Source organism: Camelus ferus, chromosome 3 (assembly GCF_009834535.1).
Source record: "Camelus ferus isolate YT-003-E chromosome 3, BCGSAC_Cfer_1.0, whole genome shotgun sequence".
In the NCBI taxonomy this organism is placed as follows: Eukaryota; Metazoa; Chordata; class Mammalia; order Artiodactyla; family Camelidae; genus Camelus; species Camelus ferus.
In genome coordinates, this window is record NC_045698.1 from 71274103 (window position 1) to 71299973 (window position 25871).

A 25871-nucleotide genomic window follows, 5' to 3' on the forward strand; every position below is an offset into this window, starting at 1 on the left:
GCCCAGTAGCTGCTAGAAAAACCTCACCTAGAGTGTATGACCTCAAATGGGTTAGGGGCAGATGCACAAAAGAAACTGGAGGCTGTCGCTAGAAGAATAGGAAATGGGTCCAACAGAGGCAAAAAAGTAATTGTTCACTACAACCTTTTAATCAGTATTTGTGTGTGGACTGAATGTTTGTGTTCCCTTAAAATTCATATACTGAAATTCTAATTGCCAATGTGATGGTATCTGGAGGTGGGGCCTTTGGGAGGTAATGAGGGTTAGATTAGGTCATGAGGGTGGGGCCCTCACGATGAGATTAATGACTTTATTAAAAAACAGGATGAGACAGATCCTTCCTTTCCACCACGGAGAAAACAGTAAAAATGTCCTGTCCGGAATCAGACCGCAGCGCCCTCATCTTTGACTCCCCAGCCTCCAGAACTGTGAGAAATTAATGTTTGTTATTCAAGGCACCACATCTATGGTATTTCTATGACAGTAGCCAGAATGAAGACAGTTTGTACCTGAATGCTACAGTATGCAACTTTAATGACTAGAATGTTCCCAATATACCATGCTTGATGACTCCTGAGTAATTTCTTTATTATTCTCACGTTTTTGTTCCAAGTTTCAAAAATAATAAAATACTAACTAAAACCACAATATGCATATTTAAGATACTGATTCCTAATGATGTATAAAAACATAATGAAATGGACAGATCCGTGAACCTAAAATATCTCAAATGTCCATGAAATTTGAAAATTGTCCTTAATTAGCAGGAAACAAAAAAACAGTCTTCTTGCCTCCCACTATTACTTCGTGGGCAGGCTAATCTGCATTCCTATTTAGTTTAAACCTAAATTTATACTATGCTGCTGTCCTTTTTGAGTATGCTAACTTTATTCCAGTAGATTAGGATTTGTTCTTTAATCTGTTGGCAATACTTCAGGAAACAAAGACAAAAGAAAGATGGGCAGAGAAAGAGATAGAGTAGGAAAAAAGACATGAAGGAAGAAGGAAAGGGAAGGGAGGAAAAGAGGGAAGTCAAGAAGGAAGAACATTTATGCATAGCATAATCAGCTAAAACATTGTGTATTTACAATGGGTACCCCCTAATAAGGTATTATTAATTAAATTAATTTATTTTTGGTGTCTTAGTTTCTTTTAAATTGTTCTGTTAACCAAGGAGATTTGTGTGCAAAAAAAAAAAAAAAAAAAAAAAGCACTGCTGAAAACAAAACAAGCAAGCAAGCAAACAAGCCTCTCTTTTCTTGCTGGCTTTCTGTCAGTTTTTTCCCCTAAATGAAGAAACACAGCAGAGTTTATCATCAAACAACTGAAGCACACAATTTCCCAAACAATCCAGAATGTGAGTGACAGGGGATGATCACGGGATGGTGTTAATCTGGTCGTGTTTCATGTTTTATATCTGTCATCCACTGTTTAGTTAAATAATTTTCTTTTTTGTCCTCCCTAGGTGTGAGAAAAGTTTGTTTAAATGAGAAATTGTTTAAATGTATTTTAACTTCAGATTGAAAAAATTCAGCTCATCCTATAGCATACAAACATCTCTTGGAAAGTTTAAGTAAAGAAGAGGGGTAAAAATTTGCATTAGATATGTGCAGATGTGCTTAAGCAAAATTGGCTCAAAGATGTACTTGGATTACATTTAATTTTCTGCACTCCAGGATACATTCTAGTGTCACATCAAATTATATGCCTTATTTTTTAAAATCAATAATGGTATTTTATGTGTAATGTGTGGAAAACATGAAGCCAGAGATAGAAATATTTTTATAATTATTTTTCCATCAAGTTCTGTGTTGCTTATTTCAAATTGAAATAAGATGTTTGCACAGAATGTAGCCTTATATTGTTACTCACATTGAAATTATTTCCAAAGGTGGCTAAAATAGGTCAATGAGAAATTAAAACAAAGTAACATGTTGGAGATTTTTAGCAACTGTGTGATTGATCACAATATTATTCAAAGTTATATAAAACTTCAGAAGGCATACTTCAAATTTCCTGTATAAAAAAAATATTTATTTTATAAACCTGTAGGAAAATAGGAATTTTTAAGTCCATAACAGTTAAGTTAGGGTGGAATTTAGAAACTACTAAAATGGTTAGAAGGGACTAGAGTGCCTTTGTAAAGTGCTCCTTCTCTGTCTGGGGAAGCGGCAGAGCTGAGGAGGCTGCTCAGGGCGCCCCAGCTCACTGGATAGTGAGGCTAAGGGATCTTGTGTGTTGCTTGGTGAGGCAGGGCTCCTGCACACAGGGCCACAGGCCACAAAGCTCGAAATCATGAAATCATCTGCTTTGTTACCACCTCCCGCATTTGAATTCCCTGCATTTTTCATCAACAAAAATTAGGTTAACCAGGTGGAATGGTACTGATGGGTGGTACTGATGGGTAGTCGTAGTTAACCTACGCACATGTGAGTAGAACCAGATGGATTCTTCTGTTAGTCACTTCTTTTCCCCTTACCAGCAAAAACTAGTTTAAAAATCAAAAAATCATCACACCGGGCCTGGGACAACAAAGTTCATCTCAGTGGAAGAACCTGGTCAAATTATATCGCATTTCAACTTCAAGTCCACCTGTAGCTCCAGGGCCATTTCTCTGTCATATTTATGTGGGATGTCCCTCTGCCCTCATTTCAAGATTGCACTTCTCGCTTTCTTACTTCATCCTCCAGAAGTCAGTTTTGTAAGCCTAAAAAAAGGAAAAGTCTTTCTTATAGCTTAAAAAATGGACATAATTACTAGCTTATGAAATGTACGGTTTGTTGCTGAAAAGCTTGGGGGAGAGGGAGTATATCTTTAATGCCTTTAATACTTGAAAATATTCTGAAACCAGGACCATTGATGAGGTTGCAGACCTCTCCAGGTGCCCCTTTGGCTTCTTACTGCTTTCTGCTCTCATTCCTTTCTACTCACAGGACCCTCTAGGATAAAAACCTGGCCACTCTCAGATTCCTATTGTTTATTAACACATTTATGTTTAAAAATGTGTTTACAGCTAATCAATATGTTCCTTACTCAGCTGAACCCCTTCCCCTTTTGAATACAACCAAATGAATATTCTCTAGAAGCTCATTTTTAAATGCTTTACCTATTAGTTTCTATTTCAAGCAAATGAATGAAAAAATTCTGACCCTGATAAGTGAACTGCCATTCAAAAGATCCTAAAGCCCAAAGCCAACTGTAGGGCTTTTTCTCATTTCCTTTCCAGGGTGACTGCAAAACTCACATTAACCAGAAAATGTCTCTGTATTCTTTTTTTCTCTGCCTTTCTTCAACCAGGTAGATGAACCTTCTCCAGGATATGCTAATTCATGTTATGATTTTCTTTTTCCAGGTTTCTCATTGCACCAAGAGGTAGTTTATTCCCTTTGCAAGGTAAGTAGACCAATCGATATGCTTTTATAAGGCCTTCACAGTGGCCAGGAGGAGCTAGACAACGTGCAGACTCCCCCAAGTTTCTATAAAGCTTGAGTTGTTTGGCGCTAAACTTTCACTAGAACAGTAATCAGTGTGTGCACACTTGACCCTTGAACAACACGGGGGTTAAGAGTACTGACCCCTGTGCAGTTGAAAATCTGAGCATAACTTTTTTCTCCCGCAAAACGTAACTACTAATAGCCTACTGTTGACCTGAAGACTTACTGATAACATAAACAGTCAATTAACACATGTCTTGTATATGTATAATATACTGTGTTCTTACAATAAAGTAAGCTAAAAGAACATGTTAAGAAAATCATAAGAAGGAGAAAATATATTTACGGTACATATACATATATATTGAAAAAAATCTGTTTAAGTGGACCCATGCAGTTCAAAGCTGTGTTGCTCAAGAAATCAACTGTGTGGTTTGATTTCTTTCTCTCCTCATGTTCCTGCAAGAACCCATTACTGAAATGACCCTTTGTCTTACAATGTATAAAGTACTAGAATTAAAGAAGCAGGGTATTTCCTTGCAAAACTTACCTAAGTAGGACTTAATGCAAACAGAAGGAAACTGTACGTTAGGGGAAGGTTAGATGATTAGATTAGGAAAATGAATAACCTAGTTTTACAAAAGAGGTTTAAGAACTCCGTATCTTAGGCAATTAATTTACAGCTTAAAAATGAGTAAGCATGACTTCTCTAGAGCTTCCTGCTCTCACAGACAGTGCGGAAATGCCATAGCACAGCTGAGCATAGTTGGCAGTCTTGAGGCACTCTGTATGAAAGCGCAATTTCCTCCTAATGCTTAAGGATCACTTTGCAATTGCTGTGATTAATTGAAACAATGTATTTAAATGTTGCCAAGCTGCCACCAGTTTATTAAAGGAAGCAGTTCCTTTCCAGAGCCTTCTTATTCCATGTAACACCGCTGTGCTCTGGTCCCCAGATGAAGGGGCAAGGTTGCAGGTACCAAGTCGCTTTCCACAATGTCTCATTCCACATAGAAATGTACCACAATAACTGTCCAGTCTTTACTGCCTCCACTTTTGTGGTTATGAGGACATTACACTTAGAGGAGGGCAATTTAGGTTTGTGTTAGCTAGAGCTGGTGATCATCTCTCACCCCTGACTTTCAGGTTAATGAGAAGTTCCTCTGGGTAATTGTCCTGCCTTAAGACAGCCCTGTGCTATGTAATCTTTATCGCTATAAAGTGACATTTAAAGTTTGTTTTACATGAGCAAGTAGGAGAACATTATTTCTGCAGTGAGCAATAATTATCTGCCTCCTAGATGAAAATACATGCTGTGGATAAATTGTGTTCATCTGGTAGCCTTTGTTTGTAAGACAAGTTAATTAAAAGAGGAATGTTGAAAAATATGTTTGCCCACTGAGTGCTGATGGAGTAATAATATTACTTTACAAGAAAACATTACATGCAAAACAACTTTGGTTTTGTTCTGAAGTTATGAAAGAAAATGAGGTAAATGAAATGTTCCCACAAGCAAAATTTTGATTACAATAGAAAAGAACAGATGAGGCAAAATATCTGTTTATTCTAATCAAGTAATAAACATCTAGAATTTTCTGTGCCCAGGTGGCATTTGTACTGTTTAGCCTGAACAAGAAATACTGAACTTAACAACATAGCCTTATTAAAATATACAAGTAATTCTCTATACTTAATGCTGGTTGTCTGGGCTGTTAGTGAGATCAGTGTCTTTATTGAAAATGAATTATCTATGTACTATAAGCACATAATATAGTTATCCTCCATATGTCTTGCAAAAAGTATGTTTATTGTTCTATATTAAAAACTAATTTTTTAATTTTCATAAAGAGACCAATAACTCAAATTGGACTTTATTCAGCATTTGCTGGGAATGCTTCACTATTTTTTTATTGGAGAAAGTTGCCCTTTTAAATGGCATCCTAATATTAAACCTGTGTATTCCAGTCTTTGAAATGAGGGTTCAGTGTTCATACTTCGTGGAAAATAATTTTTAAGCTAATTTTTTTAATTAAAAAAATTTCAGAAGCCCTTTTCACTTTTAATTTTAACAATAACTTACTGGACAACAGATTTTGTCAATAAAATTCAAGAGCCATATCCCTATCTCAGGATATGGACTGGAGGTAAATACGCCCTAAGGTTATTTCTCTCTACTGTAAATAAACGCTTTCATTAGGGAGACCATCGCCACTGAACGGGATGGGGGCTTTTCTCTATTGCTGTTTCAGCTGGGACAGCCATGTGTATGATAATGCATCAAAACCCTTGACTTTTCCTAGGAGAGACAAAGGTGACGTACAACTACAGTTGGTTAATGACCCCCATGTCATCCTTTTAGTACAAAAACTGTATAATCAATACTTTAAAGTAAGCAGTGGCTGTAGAGTTGCATACTCTGATCTTTAGCATTAGGAAATGGAGGGAAAAGGGATGCAGTCCACTTATAAAGCTTCACCCAAGCTTACCATGTTTATGCTCAGTGACTTTGAATTATTTTAAAGAAATCTGTAGAGAGTCTTCATTTCTTTTGTCTGTTTATTTTTTTAATGGAGATCCTGGGAATTGAACCCAGGACCTCGTGCATGCTAAGCACGTGCTCAACCTCTGAGCTGTACCCTCCCCTGAGAGTCTCCATTTCTGACTCAGGCTGTTTGCAAATCTGATGAAAGATACATAAAGCTTCTCCCAAAATATGGCATATCACGTGACTTCGCACACAGTTTCAGGAGATTAATGGACAACCGGAAGCTTGTGGGTTCGTGAATATCAGGTTAAGAACATCTAAAAGCTGGTCTGTCCAAATTATAACAGCAAATTTCCACTTTAAATTTCTTACCATCCCCATTCAAAGCATCTTTCCTTGTTGAAAGTTATCTTTCAAAAGCCTGGGTGATCATCAGACATCTACACTGGTTCCACCCACTGAGGCAAAGCACTCAGTTCCTGTCAAGGGGACTGTCTGTTTTAAGAATGCATCTTTCCCAAGGTCATCTCTGGGCTGAGATATGAAATATGAAGGTATGAAATGTCAGACCTCCTGAACCTTCCCCGTTCATTTCTTCTCTACCGCTTTTTCCAGAATCTGCTTCTGTTGACAGCGCTTGTTCTTTATATTTGTCTATCAGCCCACTCTTTCGAAGGAAATTCATGAACGATAGAAATTTATTCCTGCAGCAACTGTCCTCCTAGTTTTTAGGTGAGGAAACTTTGAAATGACTCTACGTGGTCTGCTGAAAGGCCTTGGTGTGAGACAGGCAGTCAGGACAAAATTCAGCATTGCTAAACTCACTGATGAGCTTATAATTTTTCATTTTCATTTTTAACCTATGCAATTGATTTCTCTAGTGGACTAGCGCTGTAATAATGGGATATTGGTCAGGTAACCAGGATAGTATCAGTGCCGTATGTGGAAAAGATAGTAACTGACATTTGTGTTCTTCTTATTATTTTCTGGGTTCTGTTAGTAGATTTACACACCCAGTTGTATTTTATGTAAATATGTGTACGTCTAGTTCCATTACTCAAAGTTGGCCTTGTTTCCATCTTGAACTCATAAACATATGTCAAAATACTGCATGTAATCTGTTTGCAAGTTGTATCACATTCACTTGGGAATGGCAAAACATAGGTATTACTCTATTAATAAATAAACAAACGTACTCATAAATAAACATGTGAATAAATGAATAAACACTTTTATACATTCATACATATAAACATTCATACGTGCATGCATACATAAAAAGATGCGGAATTTAAAGAGAGAGAAGGAGAAGGGCAACTTTACTGAAATATTAAAACGTGTCTATTGGAAGAAAAGTTAGAATATAATCAGAAAAGAAAATACATGAAGTGGAATGGAATGGTTTATTACAATACAAACTTTTTCTTATATGTAAACTTGGTCATTAGTGTCTAAAAATATGGAATATTTTAAAGAAAATGGTTAAAAAGGAATGTTTTGACAACAAGACAATAGAAAAAAGAACATTTAGACAAACCGGTCACTATTTTTCAATTATTTATTGCTGTGTAAAACTACTACAAAATTTAGTGGTTTAAAACAATCTTTTGTTTTGTACATGATTTTATGGATCAGAAATTGGGGAAGGACTCCGTTGGGCAGTTTTCCTCTGATCCAGGGAGTGAAGCTGGGGCAGCAGAGGTGGAGGATCTACTTCCAAAATCACTTCACATTGTTAGGTTTTTATCCCTCTATTTATTGATTGATTCTTATAGGCAATGTGAGGTTTCCAGATCAGAGAACAGACTTAGTATTTACTCAGATAATGAGCTTAGCTCACCACATCCCAGCCCCTCCAGGTGACACAGTGACGGTGAGATGTAATCTGTGTAGAGGGGATTGTACCAAAGGAGGGAAACCTTGAAATTATGAATTGTTGGACCACATAAACAGCTGGCACAGCTACCCCTCCTCCCCTCAGCAGAGACAGACAAAGACAGAGACAGAGAAACAGAATTCTCTTTGGAGAGAGAAGTTGTCTAGTCCATTACCATTTACACTGTAAAGAAATGGCCTTGGGGAGATAAGTCTCTATCTCTCTGAAGGTTGCTACCCTCCCCAACCCCCGCCCCCCACCATCCTTTACTCCTAAAGCCCTCACTGAGCAGAACTATGAAAATACTAGCGTGATTTCCCAACTCATGTATCTGGCACCTGAGTTCTTGGCTGTTGTTCTTTTTCATTCCATCCACCTTTCTCTCTCTCTCTCTCTAGCAGCTTATATGCCAGGGCTTTTCCATGGTCTTCTCACAATGTGGGGCTCTCAGGGAGGCCATCATTCTTACAGGGTATCTGACTTCCTTCCAAGAGGCAGGAAACAGAACCTGGCCCTGCATTGCTTCTGCCTGTTCTATTGATCAAAGCAATTGCAGGTCCTTCCCAGATTCAAGAGGGTGGGGAAATAGTTTCTAGCTCTTTGTGAGATGGAAAGAAGGTGACCAAGGTCGCATGAGACATGAGCTATACCATTGTGGCCATCTTTGGAAAACCCAATCTCCCACATATCAGAAAGACATTTTGGGAGAATGAAATTACTACAACACAGAAATACACAATAGTTGAATAGAGAAAACCCATTATACAAATTAATAAATAGTAAATAAACAAATAAATAAATGCCTAATTCTAGTTAAGGTGTAACCTACTGAAATTCTGATTTATTCCCAAGGCTCCTTGGACTGAGATTTGAACAAAAGCTCCAGGGCATGGGACTTTTGACTAGTGCCTGGAGCAGGTGATCTGTTCAGATGAGATGAGAGTCTGACTGAGCTATGAATTCAGCTCTCAGAGCCTTGTCCAACTACACTCCTTGGATCTAGGAGCTTGTTTTACTTTGTAGAGAAACTTGGAACTTAGACACTTTCTTAGACTGCTTATAGACCTGTGTCAGTGAGCTTCCCAGCCGTTCTCCATTCTCCAGGGTGTTGCTCAGAGTGCGGAGTCTGTTATAAAGTCTTACATTATGGGACATTGACTTAGAGTCCTGAGACTGGCTCCCTCTTACTCCAGCATCTCCCATCCTGTTCTGGAGGTGAGGTACTGTTCTCCCCGCAGCTTTTTGAAGTTCCTTGCTGAGATCTGCAAATGCTATTTTTTTTTTTTTTCCTTTCCAAGTTTTAAAATAACTGCCAACCTTTATTAAGTTATGAGTGGAACACAAAGGAAAGACAGTGGGGACGGGAAGAGGATCAAAAGACAGTAGTCCCGGTTCTGCCTCTGTAAACTTAGCAAGCCCCTCCAAATCCCTGGTCTTACCTTTGTTATTTTGGCTCGTCAGCTTGGATTACTGCCAGTACGTCCCTGAAAAGGCATGCATGGAGCTCTACGTGCCTGATACGTTCACAGTACACTTCTGAACACCAGTAGTTCTTCCCTCATGAAGTTGATTTATCTCATAAAATGTGTGTTAAGCAAAAGCAATGCTCTGCGTCAGGCACTGGCTAACATTTATGGAAAGGGCGGGGCACACAAGCTCTTTGTAAGCACGATTGCATTCCATTCTTACTCCAGTTCTGTAAAATACTGTGATTATCTCATTTAAAGACCGGGAAACTGAAGTGTACAAAGAGGTTACAACATCCGCAGACACCCAGCAGCTGAAATTGGGCACCTGAGAGCTAAAGCCAGTCCGTGCAAATACAGAGCCTGCCCTCTTAATCACTGTGCTGTACTGGGTAGGGAAAGACACCGCAGGCTTAACGAGGCAATTCAGCATTGGGGTGGATGGCACAGATCTGGAGCCAAATGTCTGAGTTTACATTCTGGCTCCCTCTGTATGACCTTGGGCAAGTTATTTAATCAGTCCTTGCCTCAGTTTATTCATCAGTATTATAGAATAAGAACAGTCCCTACCCTCATACAGCTGGTGTTATGACTCACTGAACATACTAATATAAGGTTCCTAGGACTGTGCATGTGATACAGTAAAATATTATAAGCACTATAAAAGTATTGGTTATCATTGTTACTGTTTCTTTTGGAAATAGTTGCAATCACGCCATCTCTGTTGAGAAACGTGAGTAGCTGGTGCCCCCAGTAATGGTGCAGAACTTAAACTCAGGTGTTATTCTAATCAATGCTGAGCTATTCCTTTGGTTATCTGCTGCCTGCGAATATATCCTACTCTGTGAAGCTCCACGATTTACACTGACTGCATATGTGCTCAGATAGTTTCCCTTACTTTTCTGTCTCTGGATGTGACTGTTAGAATAAACTCTGTGAACTCCAGGTGTCTCTTCTGTGTAACCTACCAGAGACTGCCTTCACCACTTAATAACGCCATCATGATTCTTCTAATCTAATATAAACCTATAAATTAAATCTGTGTGTGAGTACACACACACACCCCGCCCCCTCCTACACTGCATTTCTACAAACCCTCCAGCATTTTTCATCGTACTGCTCACTTTTTATTTTTATTCCATTCTCTCTAAGTGCTCTCCTGCTCCCCCTTGTATGTTTCCTTTTCAGTGCTTTTATTTGACTCTCATTTCATGAAAGGTGAGTTTTGAAATCTGAAATTGTGAGATTAAAGAGGATTTATGTCCAGTGATAAAGCTAATTGAGACCCAGCATATGAGCACATAAACCATTATATTTTCACCCATTCATTACATACTCCTTCCTTTTATCTGTCATTAAAAATCAAGTGTGATGTCAGCACTAGAAAGCATCTAATTTTGTTTCCTAACAAAATTTAATGCATAGACTATGATTTATTTTTCGCTGACATTACTATATTAGGGTGGGTTGTTGATAAGCTAATTTACAATGTAGACAAGATCAAGGCTCACCCTTGGGCTGATTTATCACAGTTCACATATTTACTAACAGGCTGGCAAGAGAAGCCTTTGAAAATATAATGAATTTACAGTGTCTACCCATTATATCACAGCAGGTGATTAGTTAACCTACTCCTTGTATATTTATATTCTTTTTTATTGTTTCAGCAGCAAATGAACAGCATTGTATTACATCAATAGAATAAATTCCAAATGTTCAAATATTTAAGCATTGTGAAAATAAATACAATCATATGCCACAATTTATTTTACTGTTTACTGCAATACCTTGTCTTCAGTTTATAAATTAATTACAAATCATAAAAAAACATACACACACAATGTTAGAGCTGAAAGGGACCTTAGAAATGATATTGTCCAACTTCATTTTATAGCTAGAATAATGAAATGGCGAGAGATGGGAAATAACGTGCCCTGTGTAACACTGAGGACATGGACTGGGCCTCCCTGACACGTATTTGATAAAGCCTTTTCATTAGACACCACAGTATATCATACTGAAATTAGGATATTTGTTTTGCATCTATGAATAATTGTTGGTAACATTTTCTAGGAGAAGACATTTTTATAAGTACTTTACAAATTAAACAGTGCTTTATGTTCATTGCTATTCAGTATCAAAAAGAAAGATGTACACACCAGGGTGGTAAAAATACCCGTAACTGTTTAAAGAATAGATGGTAACACTCACATGGGAAAGTCATAAGAGGCTAATTCTTATTGCTCATTGTGTGTTATAGAAAGCTTACATAAAAAAGGACTGCATATAGTTCATAGGAATAAACCTAAAAAGTTTATCATTTACTCATACCAAAATAAATTTAGGAAGTTGTAATAAATTCAGTTTAACACCTAGGTTTAACTATCCACATAGCATTTTTCAGTCAGTCATACTAGGGAAAAACTTGAAATATTTTTCATTATATTTTTATACATGTCAGAAATACTCTCTTAGATTTATTTCTGTCTCAACAATTTCTTTGAATGTATATGTCCGCGAAGATTTCATTAAGAAAAACAAAACTTTGGGTCAGGTATTCAACATTCTTGGCCATCTAAACTCTTCCTGTTTTACTAAATTTGAGCTCTGATGCTCATGGTAATAATCTGAAGACATTTGCCTTAAATCTTGGCCTAAGTCCAGAATATCTCCTAAAAGAGATGTTAGAAATGTGAATTGCAATTTATATCATTATATGTCTTCCTTTTGTGAAATCATATGAGACTGAGACACACTGGAGGTCCAAGTTCTTAAAACAAAGTTTAATATTTCATACTTCAATTTAATTTCTGTAAGATGTATTTTTCTAAGAGGAAAAAGACATTTAAAAGTCTCCCTTAAGAATCTTTTGAGAATTCAAACGATGAGCAGTTCTGAAAGAGACAATAGTTTGAGAAGATAAAGATTAATGCATCCAAAGATTACTAAATTTCCCTGGATATAATTTTATAGTTTAAAGTTTTTAGATTATGTTATGATCATTAACTGTAGAGTTTATAAATTCCAAATGTAGGATTAGTATGTGTCAGCCGAGGGAGGCTGAAGAGGGATTCCAGGAGGTGAGCTGGCCAACGGGAAGAAGGTGCGAAGAGCCACGTGGAGCAAAACAGCACTTTATTGCAGTAGGAGCAGGTGGCGCCTCCTCAGGTGTACGCACTTGTCCTTTGATAATGCTCGCGCATGCGTATTGTTCATAATGCGTACTCATGCTGCTAGTGCATGCATACATTTACTTCTTACCTTATATGCGTGCAAGTTATTGTGAACTTTGACCTGGGCCCCACGACCTACTCACTTAAGACTGCCTACAGTATGAAGCATGGATAGATAGATTTTTAGCTCCAAGTGTGATCTATTTTCTTTTCTCCATGCTAGCTACATCCCAAACAATGAAAACTGCAGGCACGTGAAAAGAATATATTAAGGTGTTATATGAGAAATAGCTTGTTCAAATTTTGGTAAAATATTAAAGAATTTCAAATGCAAGTGAAACACAGCTGAGATGGAATTAATTTACACAACTAGATACAGTATATTTTACAAAGCAGTGGTAACTTTTCACAGAATTTCTATTATTCTTGTCATTCTATTGTGAGAATAGATTAAGGTCCTGTCAGCAAGGCCATAAGAGAAGGGGTAAGTGAAGGAATAAGTAGGGCGCTGTAGATGATTGGATAAAGGAACACAGAGGGAAGGAAGGTGCAAGGTCAATGCAGATACTTCAAACCTGGGTTGATGATAGAAGTAAAAGGATGATGGAAGTTAGAAAGATAGGATGTAATGGAGCAAAAGCTGTATTTTTAAAAGAAGTTTAGCTAAGAAAGATAAAGGCATTATTTAGGATGCTTTAGACATGTTACTCAAGTAGTTTTTTTTTCTGAAGCTACTTTTATTTCAGGATGCTTTAAAATCATTCCCAGCTTATTTGACTCAGAAGCATAGAGATGCTGCTTTTTTCTTTAATGACAGCTTTGTTGAGATATAATTCACATAGCATACAATTCACCCATTTAAAGTGTACAATTCAATGATCTGTTAATATATTCACAAAACTCTGCAATCATGAATACAATTAATTTTAGAACATTTTTACCCTCTCAGAAACCCCTCAAGATTGGCATTAGCTCTCCAACACCCCAGTCCTAGGTAACCACTAATCTACTTACTGCCATTATTGATAAGTTTGTTCTGGACATTTTGTTAACAACCCATGCAAGTCAGGTCCCAATAAGGGTCTTTCTGCCCAGTATTGTTAGAGCCAATAGAACAGGACCCACCAATTTCAGTTCAGAAGCAAATGTAAGTTTTACCCTCTGATCAAAGAATAGCGAGGTGCGAGCTCCACGTGCTCGCGCTCTCCCAAAAGGCTTCAGGTGGGGCAGCTTTATAAAGTTCGTGCTGGAGGGGCGGGGTGGGGCGGGGCGGGGCGGGGCGGGGGCGGAGCTTTGGCAGGTCAGGCTCAGCTGTGCTGCTCATGCACCGGCTCGTGGTGCGGACGTCTCCGCACATGGCCTGCCGCATCTTGAACCGCAGTTCACACAGGCACGGAGCCGAGGTGCCGCAGGCATCCATTTCCTACCGGCAGCTCTGAAGGGCCCGGTGCAAGGCCTTTGTGCACCGCACCCATTGACCGAGTGAAACCAAACGAAGCACGAAGGAAAAGAGGTTAGACCTAATTTTATTACCCAGATTCTGTTTTTATTTCCCAGGCATTGTTAGTGGGCTTTGCTGGTGACAATTTCATATAATGGAATTGTACAATAGGTGGTCTTCTATGAATGATTTATTTCACTTAAGTGTTTTCAAGGTTTATCCGTGTTTGCAGCATGTATCTATACTAAATTAATTTTAAATTCCTGAATGATATACCATTGCATGAATGCCACATATATTTTCCATTCAGCCATCAATGTACGTTTGAGTTGTTTCTACTTTTTTGGTTCACATGAATAATCGGCCATAAACATTTGTGTAAAAGTTTTTGGGTGGATGCATTTTTATTTATCTTGGATATATACCTATCAGAATTCCTAGGCCATTGGGTAGCTCTATATTGAACACTGGGGGAACTGCCAGACTTTTCCAAAAGTGGCTTCCCCCCCCCCCAGGTGGCTTCAGTACTTCTTAATTGCACCACAGTGAATAAAAATTAAGATTTCTGCAAATCCTGCTAACATTTGATATAGTCTGTCTTTTAAATTATAGCCACCCTAGTGGATTCAAAGTGGTATCTCATTGAGATTTAAATTTCCATCTCCCTTATGGCTGACATTGAGTGTCTTTCATATCCTTTTTGGCATTTTTTCTCCTACTTTGAAGAAATGCCTATTGAGATCTTTTACCCATTTTAAATTGGGTTGTCTCTTTATTACTCAGTTGCAAGCGTTCTTTTACTATGAAGTATGTTAGTGGTAGATTTTAATAGATAACTTCTATCAAGTTGATTTTAGTCCTTGATTTAGGTTACAAGTATTTTGTTGGGGGGTTTTGGTTCTATATAATAATGTTTTGTAATTTTCTTTTCTTTTGATGTGTCTTTGGTTTGGGTGTCAATTTAATACTTGCCTCACTAAATGAGTTGGGAATTGTTCCTTCCTCTCCTGTTTTTTTGGAAGAGTTTATGAATAATTGCCATCAATTCCCCTCTAAATGTTTGGTAAAATTCACCAGTGAAGCCATTTGGGTTTGGGCTTTTCTTTATAGGTGTTGTTGATTACAAATTCAATCTCTCCATTTCTTAAAAGTCTATTCAAATTGTCCGTTTCTTCTTGAGTCCATTTCATTAATTTGTGTCTGTCTAGGAATCTGTACACTTCCTCTTAGTTACCTAATTTTTTTGGCCTACATTTGTTCATATTATTCTCTTGTAATACCTTTTATTTCTAAAATATCAGTAGAAATGATCTCTTTAATTTTTCATTTTGGTAACTTGAGTCTCTTGCTTTATCAGTATAGCTAAAGATGTGTCAATTTTGTTGATTCCCATTTAATGTTTTATTGATACAGTTGAATTTACTTCTGCCACTTTACTTTTTATTTTCTATTTCATGCCTCTTGTTTTCCCTCCTGTTTTCTTTTTTATAAGTGAATATTTTATAGAATAAAATTTCAATCCTGTTTGTGATTTTTTCACTCTGTATTTGAGTTACTTTTTTGTTAACTGCTCTTAGGCTACAATATATACTTATACTTGTGCGAAAGTATTTCAAATAAATACTTCCTACTTTCTCTCGTAGTACTCTGATTATGCGTATGTTCACGGGCTTAATGTTGCCCCACATTTTTCTGAAGCTACGTTCATTTCTGTTTTCTTACTTTGGCTGTTCAAATTGTATACCCTATCAATCTGCCTTCATCTTTACTGATACTGTCCTGAGTATTCACATCTTCTGTTGATTCTCCCTAGGTATTTTTGTTTTAATTATTGAATGTTGCAGTTCCAAAATTTCCACTTGGTTCATTTTAATATTTTCTGTTTCTTTACTAATATTTTCTATTTGATGAACCATTGTAATCATAGCTACCTTTACTTCTTTACGCATGGTTTCTTAATTTTGCACTTCTTTTTAATGGCTTCTTTGAAATCTTTGTTAAATCTGACATCCAGGCCCTCTCACAGGCAGATTCTGTTGCCTTCAGTTTTTTTCCTGTATATGAGTTACACTTTCCTTTTTCTTTGTATGTTTCATAATTTTTTTGTGAAAACTGTACTTTTTAGGGAATGTATTGTCACAGCTCTGTATACTGATTCCCTCCAGGGCTTGTTTATCTTTGTTTAATTGTTTATTTTTTTGGTGACTTGGCTAGACTGTTTTAGTCATGTCTGTTTCCTCTGCAGTGTGAGGCCTCTGATGTTTCACAAGAGGCTCAGCTTTAGGTCTGTACGCAGTCACCCTGGAATGAAAATGGTTTTAACAGGGGTCTCGTTGCCTCTTTTGCAGATTTCTCTCTTAAGCTGTCTGCCTTGTTTGGTATCTCATTAAACTCAGTTCCCACTAATTTGTGGCTGATGGCTCTGTTTTCAAAAATAGCCTGGGGAGTAAATTACCCCTCAGGCTAATCGAATTAAGTTTAGGCTTCTTGGCAGGCGTAGCCTATGAGACCAGTCTTTGAGGTTTATTTTGAACCCAGGAGTGGTCTTTTTAACTCTTTTTCCTTGGTGAACTCTGGTAAACTGACTGGCATAGAGTTAGCTGCTGCTTCTCAATGAGCTGTCGGCTTCTTCCTCTTAACTACTTTACATCAAAATCTCCACTCTTTTCAGTCATATCCTTAGACCTGAACTTCCCCACACTGTTTTAAATAAAGTGAGTTCTTTTCAGGAGAGCTCTAAATCTCTCTCTGCTTAAGGTCACAATCTCGAAGCCAGCGCTCCAGAGTTTCGTAAGAGGTTGGCAATCAGATTCTCATTACAAATCGGGTGCTGGATGGGAATCTTAGCCACTGGACTTCAGCTGCCTCTACTGACCGGGAACCTCTGCCCTTCAAAAGGCTGGGGAAAGGGCAATCAGATACCCACCGTTTTTGGCCTGTTGCTTCCAGGAAAGCTTTTTGCCCTATAAGTGGAGGCTGGGTGGAGAAAGTGAGCCTCTGACCTCTTAGCCACACTGACCAAGAAAATTTAGCTTTTGCAACTTGAATGAGGCGGTGGTATGACAAATGCTGGCAGCCTACACTTCCTAATGAGATACCATATCCCTCTACAGGGACCTTAGGGGAAAAGAAGCCCCAACCTTTCTTCACACCTATCCAGAGTAGAGCTTCTGATATACTGAGCTGGGGTACTAGGTAAGGAAAGGAGATAGTCAAGGCTTAAGTACCACAGATCTCCATTGTTTCACAGAGATTTAGTATATTTATTTCAATGTGTGTGTGTGGTTTTTTAAAAAATTTTCTGTGTGCCCTCAGGATAATTTCCAGATATTTTAATGATAATTTCTTTGTTTTGAAAATTTTTACCAGTATAGTTTTGTTGGGGAATATATAGGGCCCCTCACTCTGCCATTCTGGAAGTTGGGAGAGATTTGAATGGAGCTGATACTTCACAGGATTGGGATGGTGAATATTTATAAGTTCAACGGATAATCTGGAAAACTTACTATGTGCTGGAGATAGTGCCATTAACCTAACAAATACGGTCGTTGCTTTCACGGATTCAATTTCTGCTGTGATTATTGCTGTTAAGATTGGCATTAAACAATACATTAAATGACATAAGTATGTATAGAAAACAAGTAATAAAAATAAGAAGCAATAAAGAAAATAACAGTATAAAATACTGTAAGTGTAATGTGATAGAGAATGGATTGATGAGGGGGGAGAATTCTTTACATGGAGTGTTTTGGGAAGGTCTTACTAATCGTGTGGTGTTGGAGCTGAGATGAGAAGCACCAGCTTTGTGCATAACCAGGGGAAAGTTTTCCAGATAGAGGAAGATGCCAGAGTGATGTTTTCGATCGTAAGAGTAGATATTAATGTCATATTTTCAGTCATGTCATAGGCCCACTTTAAACCTCACAAGAATCTTACAAAATTTATTTCTAAAATACCACTATTTTAGAAATAATGACGCTAAGGCAAGTAAATGGCAGAGCTGAGATTTAAATACAGGAAATCTGGCTCTAACACCAATGCTTTTAAGCACTTAGAACGCTGTCTTTAAGTCCAGAAATTATAAAATGACATTTAACACCTAACTGCCAATCTTGGAGAGAGGAGTCTTACTAATGTTTTTAGAGTAAAATAGGACTTGATGAAAACAACACCCTGATTTTTAGCTATTATTTTGAGCTTTGGGGCAAAAAGATAAAAACAGTAGTAGTCCAGGTGGTTAATATGGTCAAGGAAAGTTTCACTTTGTTTTGCTTTTGTTGTTCTTTAAGAGTTAATAGTAATCCAGGCAAAGAACTCCTAGAGGAGGAGAAATTAAATTTGCAGGAGTAAGTGTAAATAATTGAATGAAATCCCAAAGGTAGAAGGAATTGGGATCCAAAGCATGAGAAAAGTATTATAGAGGAGTTAAGCTTTGGGGATTTTTTTTTTTTTTGTAATAAGTTATATTCTTTGCATAGCTTCTAGGTTAAGGAATTTCTCAAACTAGTAAGAGAATGAAATTTAAAGCTAAGAAGGAACTTGGAATCAGATGAGACTATAAAAAGATACATAAATATATCTTCTTTCAAATAACTGTGTTGCCAAATGCCGATGGATTCTACAAATTCAGTTAACATCAGTTATTGAATGTTTTTCAAATAAACTAAAAATAGACAATTTTCACATGACTTAAAATAATCATGCTTCTAAAAGCTGTTTTACATTTTTATTTATCTAATCAGAATGCATTGTATGTGTGTGGGGCAAAGAGTCACTTTACTTTCAGGTTACTAAAGGACATAAAAGAAACAAACCTTAGAGATAAGGCAGATGTATAGAAGAAAGTAATAAAAAAAAAAATCACACAAATCATAGCCAAACTTGGATTGGCTTATGTACCTGAAGGGAAAAATGTATGCTATAATGAGTTTCAATAATAGCCAATTGCAGTAGATCTTGTGAAGAGCCAGTTAGGGGCTTGAAAACAAATATATCATGTTCAAAAATAGTTTCTGAGAGTCAATTGAAGACACTGACAAGCAATTATATATCTACATAGAAATCCAAAATCAAATAAAGTTGACTTAGTTTTATTCACATAGCAGCTAATTGACCAGATGTATTCCAAAATAAGACAATCTCATATTTGCATCATGGAAGTAAATGAAATTGTTAAGCCAATTTCATCTGAATAAAGGAGGAGAATAAAATGAAATTTGCAAACATTAAGATAAAATTCAGTAGCTGACATGAAGCATTTGTGAAAATGTGAAGAGCTCATAGAAAACTACGGAAAGTACATTGTCTTAAATGTCCTTCAAAGTCTTTAAAATATCTTTTATCAGCTAAAATAACATAACAGTTAATGATAACAAAGACATTATATCCATTCAGTATCTAAATATTTGTTACTATATATGCTTCATCATAAAGTGGAAAAAGTGTGACATTTTAAGACACTGGACGGAAAGTACTTAAATGCTTTCTCACTATCACCTTTATCTAGTGATTTTCTTCCTTCTGATTTTCTATATTGATGATGTGAAATTTGAACTGAAAGAAAGTTCCTTGCTAATATTGTACAGTTTTCAAGCTTGGTATTTAAAAACTAATGGTTATGCCATGTTTTCCTCTTTGATTTGTTATATTGTCTGAAGAGATACTGTCAACATATTAAAGTTTATTCTATTTTCTTTTGCAAAACAAACAAACAAACTATCAGCCTTACAACAATTGTTTTCCTGTAAGTGAATAACCACATACCAAAGTGAAACCCCAAAATGGACTGTGTATCTATGGGAGATCGTCAGAGAGGCATGTAGAAATAGGAGGACCCAAGTTTCATTGCTTTCTAGTCTAAAAGTCAACTAGATGTTGGGTGAATTATTCTGAAATTGTGGAGTTCACATTCAGGCTTTTTAAAACAGTGCTTTAATATTTGATAATTTGGTGGGGGGCAAGTGGCAGGTAGAAGGCTGTATAGGAAATATGAAAAAAAACACACAAGAAGAGTAAGTATAAAGCAGAAGTATCTGGTGATAAAATAATGGTTTTAGGGTAGCTTTCCTTACTAGTGGGCAAGAGGGAGGGCAATAGCCACCTAAGTTTAGCCTAAAGTCAGATCTGTTTAAGAGAGGGGTAGTTACAGCACAGCTAAAGGGACAGAAGGGTAAACTATTTGACATAGGAACGCTTTATGCTAAAATTACCCCTGCACGCTTGGACAGAATATTTCAGTTTTCTCAAGACTTGATCACTGAATGGGTAGATAGGAGTTGTACATTCCTCTCCAGCACTGTCACAGTATTGGCACAGCTGACCAGGAAGGTGAAATACGATTTCAAGGATTCAGACGCAAACCAATATTCAGCCTGTTGTCAATAGTTTATTTGCCTTTTTCAATTTTAGTGTTATTTTAACAATGAGGCTACTTTCTGAGAGATTCAGCATTCAAGAGGTATGCAAATGTCTAGCTAAAAGAATGTATGTTGCAGCACTATTTCTTCTATAAAAAAATACATTTTGATCAGTTGCGTGTTGCTGCATTTATTGTTACCTCAGTAAAATGGAATGCTATTTAGGAATTGAAACTATACATGAATATTGATTGATAGGGAAACATTTTCATGTATTTTTGACTAAAGAGAGTTGCAGAATAACTGCATGCATGAAAATATAATATTTTCATTACTCTTTCTACCTACTCTTAACTACCCTCTCCACCACAGGTAGTCCGAAAGTTTTAATGTGTCTTTTTAGTTTGTCATTTCCTTGTATAATGGATATTGCTCTTGTTGTAGATGTGTTGTTGATTTATATAGTTCTTACTGTGCTATTACCCTGCTTTTTGAATATGAACTATGTTCTTTTTGCAATAAATCTGTTTCCCTATGTAAATAGCATCTTTACTTTTCCTTAAATATTAGATACTTCATTTGACACACACTTGTTTGATAACTATCCTTGTGAATGAATCTCCAGATAACCCTCCTTGGGCATGTAGCAAGATCAAGACAGGAACCTTTGTTGTGTAAACCAATGACTTTTTTTTTTTTTTATTACACCAAAGTGTAAGACAACCTATAAGGACTAATTCATTTGATTTTGAGATTGAATAAGGTACACTGATGTCATAGAATGAGCTAAGAAACTTATGCTCCTTTTTTATTTTCTTAAAGAACATTGCAAGATGTAAATTAGCTCCTTAACATTTTGGTATGATTTGGCAGTAAGTATATTTGAGATGATTGCATTAGTTGTCAATTGATCTAATACTAATTTATTCCTTTCTCTATATGCTAATTTTAGTTTCCAATTTTCTATAGTGAATATGTTCATTTTATTAAATAACAACAGTTATTTTATAATAAATTATGAAAGGAATCCGTCTTGTTCTCTTCATCCCCATTTTGTAACGGTAAGGGCAGACGGACCTGTCTTGGGTACTTGTTCACTCTAAAGATTTTTAATTGAAATCATTTTTACCTGTCGTCTTTTCAGTGAAGTAGAAAACATCCTTTGTATAGCATAGTTGAGGAATATTAAGACAGCATTAAATGTTTATGGAGTATTTACATCATGCCAAGTAATAGTCTAAGTGTTCCATGTTTAAGGCCACAGACTCAGGAATCTGATTTTTGCCAGGTTTAAAATCTTTTGTTCCATCACTGTGCATTTGTGTGATTTGGAGCAAAATATTTAATCTCTATGAGTCTCAGATGCATAACTTATGCATATAAAATGTAGTAACAACAATGTATGTCCATTGGGCTGTGTGAGGATAGAATACATCATTTCCATGGTTTTCCATCTTTTTCCTACGATATTATTAAGAAAAAAAGAAGTTAACAGAGATCTCTAATATGTGAGGGGCAAAATTAGAAGTCTTCTGTTTGAAATGGGTTTAGGGGCTCACTGACCCATGCTCCCTTACCTGCGTTTGCTCTTTAGTCTAAACTGGTTGCACAAGAACTACTTCTTTAGAAATGAAGGCATTCAAGGAATGGAGTTTGAAGAAAAGACTTCTGTATTTTTATCAGAAATGATAGGCTATATTGTTAATTCTTCCCTACGTGAAAGTTGGCAGCTTTATGAGGGTGGGGTGAAGGAGTTGGAAGCAATGACATATCTCTTTCCTCTGTGATAACTTAGATGGGTGTAGGTAGCATGGAGCTTGTGTCTCTATATGTTTGTTGCATCAGAGTGATAAAAAAACTTGTCTTTGATGACAAACAAACCTGGGTCAGATACTGGTCCTGCCACTTGCCGGCTAAAAACTGTGTAAAAGTTAGACAATTTCTCTGAGACTCAGTTTGTGAACTTCATAAAGTATCACACCTTGCAAGATTATTTTGAAGAATTCTGATGATATATCTAAAATTTCAGATTGTCTTTAATTTTGGTTGCATGTTTCTAATGCATGACACTGCCACTCTTGTTATTAAACTTCAATTTTCAAGCCAAATTCTCCTGATACAGGTCATATATTCCTACTACTACTAATTAGAACTGGCCTTTATTGATTCAGGCATGCTTCCTAGGACTTTGTATAGTGTTAGACATGTACTCTCTCTCTTAGGTGGGTACAATTACCCAGGTGAAGCGACAGATAGTTCTTACAGCAGTCTCTGACTTTATCAGTGTTGATCAATGAATTCTATCTAATATTTTGTCTTGGAAGACCCAACTTTAGCTACTGCCTGTTTTGACTACTGCCAATATGTAGACTTTCTTTTGCCCATTCCTCCTCTGATCGTTACGTACCTGAATATGTCTTTGCAAAAATCGAATAAGGATGACTATGCGTCATTCCTGATTCAGATAATGTAGCACCCTGAACCTGACAAGAAATTAACAATGCTTTGAAATCACAAATCTAGAAAAAAATCAGTGTTACACTACCACACAATAAGATTGTAACTGCTGGGATGACCTTCCTAGATCATGGATCATTTATCCTAAATCATGTAAACAGATAGAACAATGAAAAACTCATCATGAAAATATATTCTATTGCTATGTGCTGAGTACTTCCAAAATGCTGTACAGAAAATTATATACCATTTTTGAAAAAGATAATTAAGAAACATGTAATATTTTAGTCCCATTTCTATACCTTCTTCTCCAAGTCTTACAATTAGTATATATACATTATATTATGAATATCTAAAGGAGTTATATACATGTTTATATTAGATTTTAATTTTATATTTTATATACATGTGAGAAAGTATATATGCATATATTTGTGTTTGAGATACAGTTGTAATTTTAGGAGAATTCTCTCTTCTGCGTTTTTCATTCATATGTTTCATTTGCCTGTGTCCAAGAATCTCACACAAATTCAGAATCAAAGTGAATTGATTCCTATCTTTGAATAAAGCAGAACTTTTACTCCTTGACAACACAGTATTACCCCTTTTTTATATCCTTATTTCATTGGTTATTCTGTGAAGCCTGAGTATGTGTGTCTTAAAACAAAACACAACTCAACAGGTGACTCTGGTACATAATCACATCCAAGGAGATCTTCGAGTCAAATTGTGAATTGTAACAAGTTCTTACTCTTTGCTGGAAAGTCTGGAAATCATACCTGTCTCTCTAAGCAGCATTATTGCTTTTCTTTTAGGAATATTTCAAAGTAAATCTAGCAAAAGAGTTTCCTTCTCTGAAAAAAGAGTGCTTTGACCTTCAATACCTTACAAGTTATACATTTTTAAGTTTTTTCTTAATATAGTAACTGGGAGAAATGAACCATGATAACTGTGGTAGATATTAGCCTTATCCATGAACTATTTCCTTTTCTCTCTTCCAGGTAAAGGGTAGGATTGAACTTCCCTGCTACCATTTTTTTTTTCACTTTCCCTCCTTTCTTTCTTTCTTTTTTTTTTTTTAATTGAAGTACAGTCAATTACAGCATGTCAATTTCTGGTGTACAGCACAATGTCCCAGTCATGCATGTGCATACATACATTCGTTTTTATTTTCTTGTTCATTAAGATTATTACAAGATATTGAATATAGTTCCCTGTGCTATATAAAAGAAATTTTAAAATCCATTTTTGTATGTAGCGGCTAACATTTGCAAAAATCTCAAACTCCCAATTTATGCCTTCCCTCCCCTTTCCTCTGTAACCATGAGATTGTTTACTATGTCTGCGAGTCTGTTTCTGTTTTGTAGATGAGTTCATTAGTGTCCTCTTTTTCTTTTTTTAGATTCCACATATGAGTGATATCATATGGTAGTTTTCTTTCTCTTTCTAGCTTGCTTCACTTAGAATGACGATGTCCAGGTCCATCCCTGTTGCTGCAAATGGCATTATTTTACTATTTTATTGCTGAGTAGTATTCCATTATATAAATATACCACAACTTCTTGATCCAGTCATCTAATGATGGACATTTAGGTTGTTTCCATGTCTTGGTGCTATTGTATATAGTGCTGCTATGAACGTTAGGGTGCATGTATCTTTTTGAATTGGAATTCCCTCCAGATACATGCCCAGGAGTGAGGTTGCTGGATCATATGGTGAGTCTATTTTTAGTTTTTTGAGAAGTCTCCATACTGTTTTCCATAATGGCTGCCAAACTACATTCCCACCAACAGTGTAGGAGGGTTCCCTCTTCTCCACAGGCTCTCCAGAATTTATCATTTGTGGACTTTTGAATGATGGCCATTCTCACTGATGTGAGGTGATACCTCATTGTAGTTTGGATTTGCATTTCTCTGATACTTGGAGATAGCAGGCATTTTTCCGTATGCTTATTGGCCATTTGTATGTCTTCACTGGAGAATTGCTTATTTAGGTCTTCTGATTTTTGAATTGGATTTTTTTTTTCTTATTAAGTTTGAGCTGTTTATATATTCTGGAAATTAAACCATCATTTGCAAATATTTTCTCCCATTCTGTAGGTTTTTTTTTTTTTTTTTAGCTTATGATTTCCTTTGCTGTGCAAAAGCTTGTAAGTTTAAGTAGGTCTCATTTGTAATTTTTTGTTTTTATTTCTGTTGCCTGGGTAGACTGCCCTAGGAGAACATTTCTAAGCTTTATGTCAGAGAATGTTTTGCCTATGTTTTCTTTGAGGAGGTTTATCGTGTCTTGTCTTATATTTGTCTTTAAGCCATTTTGAGTTTATTTTTGTATATGGAGTAAGAGAGTGTTTTAACTTCATTGATTTACATGCTGCTGTCCAGTTTTCCCAACATCACTTGCTGAAGAGACTGTCTTTTCTCCATTGCATATTCTTGCCTCCTTTGTCAAAGATTAACTATAGGTCTTTATTTATGCCATTATCATGTTGTCTTGACTACTGTAGCTCTGTAATATTTTCTGAAGTCTGGTACGGTTATTCCTCCAAGGTTGTGTATTTCTCCCGGCAATGCAATGGTGCTTTACTCCAGAAGTGAAGCCTGTCATTTTTAAGCAGGAAGTTTAAAGTGCCAGTGCATTTAGAATGTATGTTGTTCTTTCTGCAGTGGTGAGCTGCCTGTTCTAAATAGTAGCTACTGTTTGTTAAGCCCAGAATGAGAACATAATGACACGGAGCAGAACCGTGCAGCTGGCCATGAAATGGGCATCGGCATGTCTGAAAAGTAAATCATTGTTTTTTTTAATCCCTTGAGATTCTTGAAGTTACTTATTATTGCAGCATAATTTAGCATATCCTGACTAAAGTGATAATTAAAGTACTTATTTAAATTAGTAGTCCTGGAAGTAAACCATATTCTAGCATAAGTAGTACAAGAGTGTTACAATTGTGTGAAACTGTTCTTTTCGTTTTGTCCTTCTTACACTTTAAGGACTATTTAACACTTAGGCTCATTTTTACATTAGAAGAAACAGGCTTACAGAGGAAACAAGCTTAGATTCCCCACTATCATATAACTGATAAGTGACAAAGACACTTCAAATAAAGATTTTTTTTTTATTATAATGCTCATAACCTTAAACATTATGCGGTTATTTTAAAATGAACTAAACATCGAATAGTCAGTA

At 36.4% G+C, this 25871-nt stretch overlaps 1 long non-coding RNA gene across 1 annotated transcript in view; it reads left to right on the plus strand.

Annotated features, from left to right (window-relative positions):
* Positions 1–3359: 3359 nt before the first annotated feature.
* Positions 3360–25871, plus strand: part of LOC116662640 — a 107073-nt gene continuing 84561 nt past the window's right edge. The window contains exon 1 of the long non-coding RNA XR_004318619.1: positions 3360–3393. This is a non-coding gene — a long non-coding RNA (uncharacterized LOC116662640). The remainder of the gene's footprint in view (positions 3394–25871) is intronic.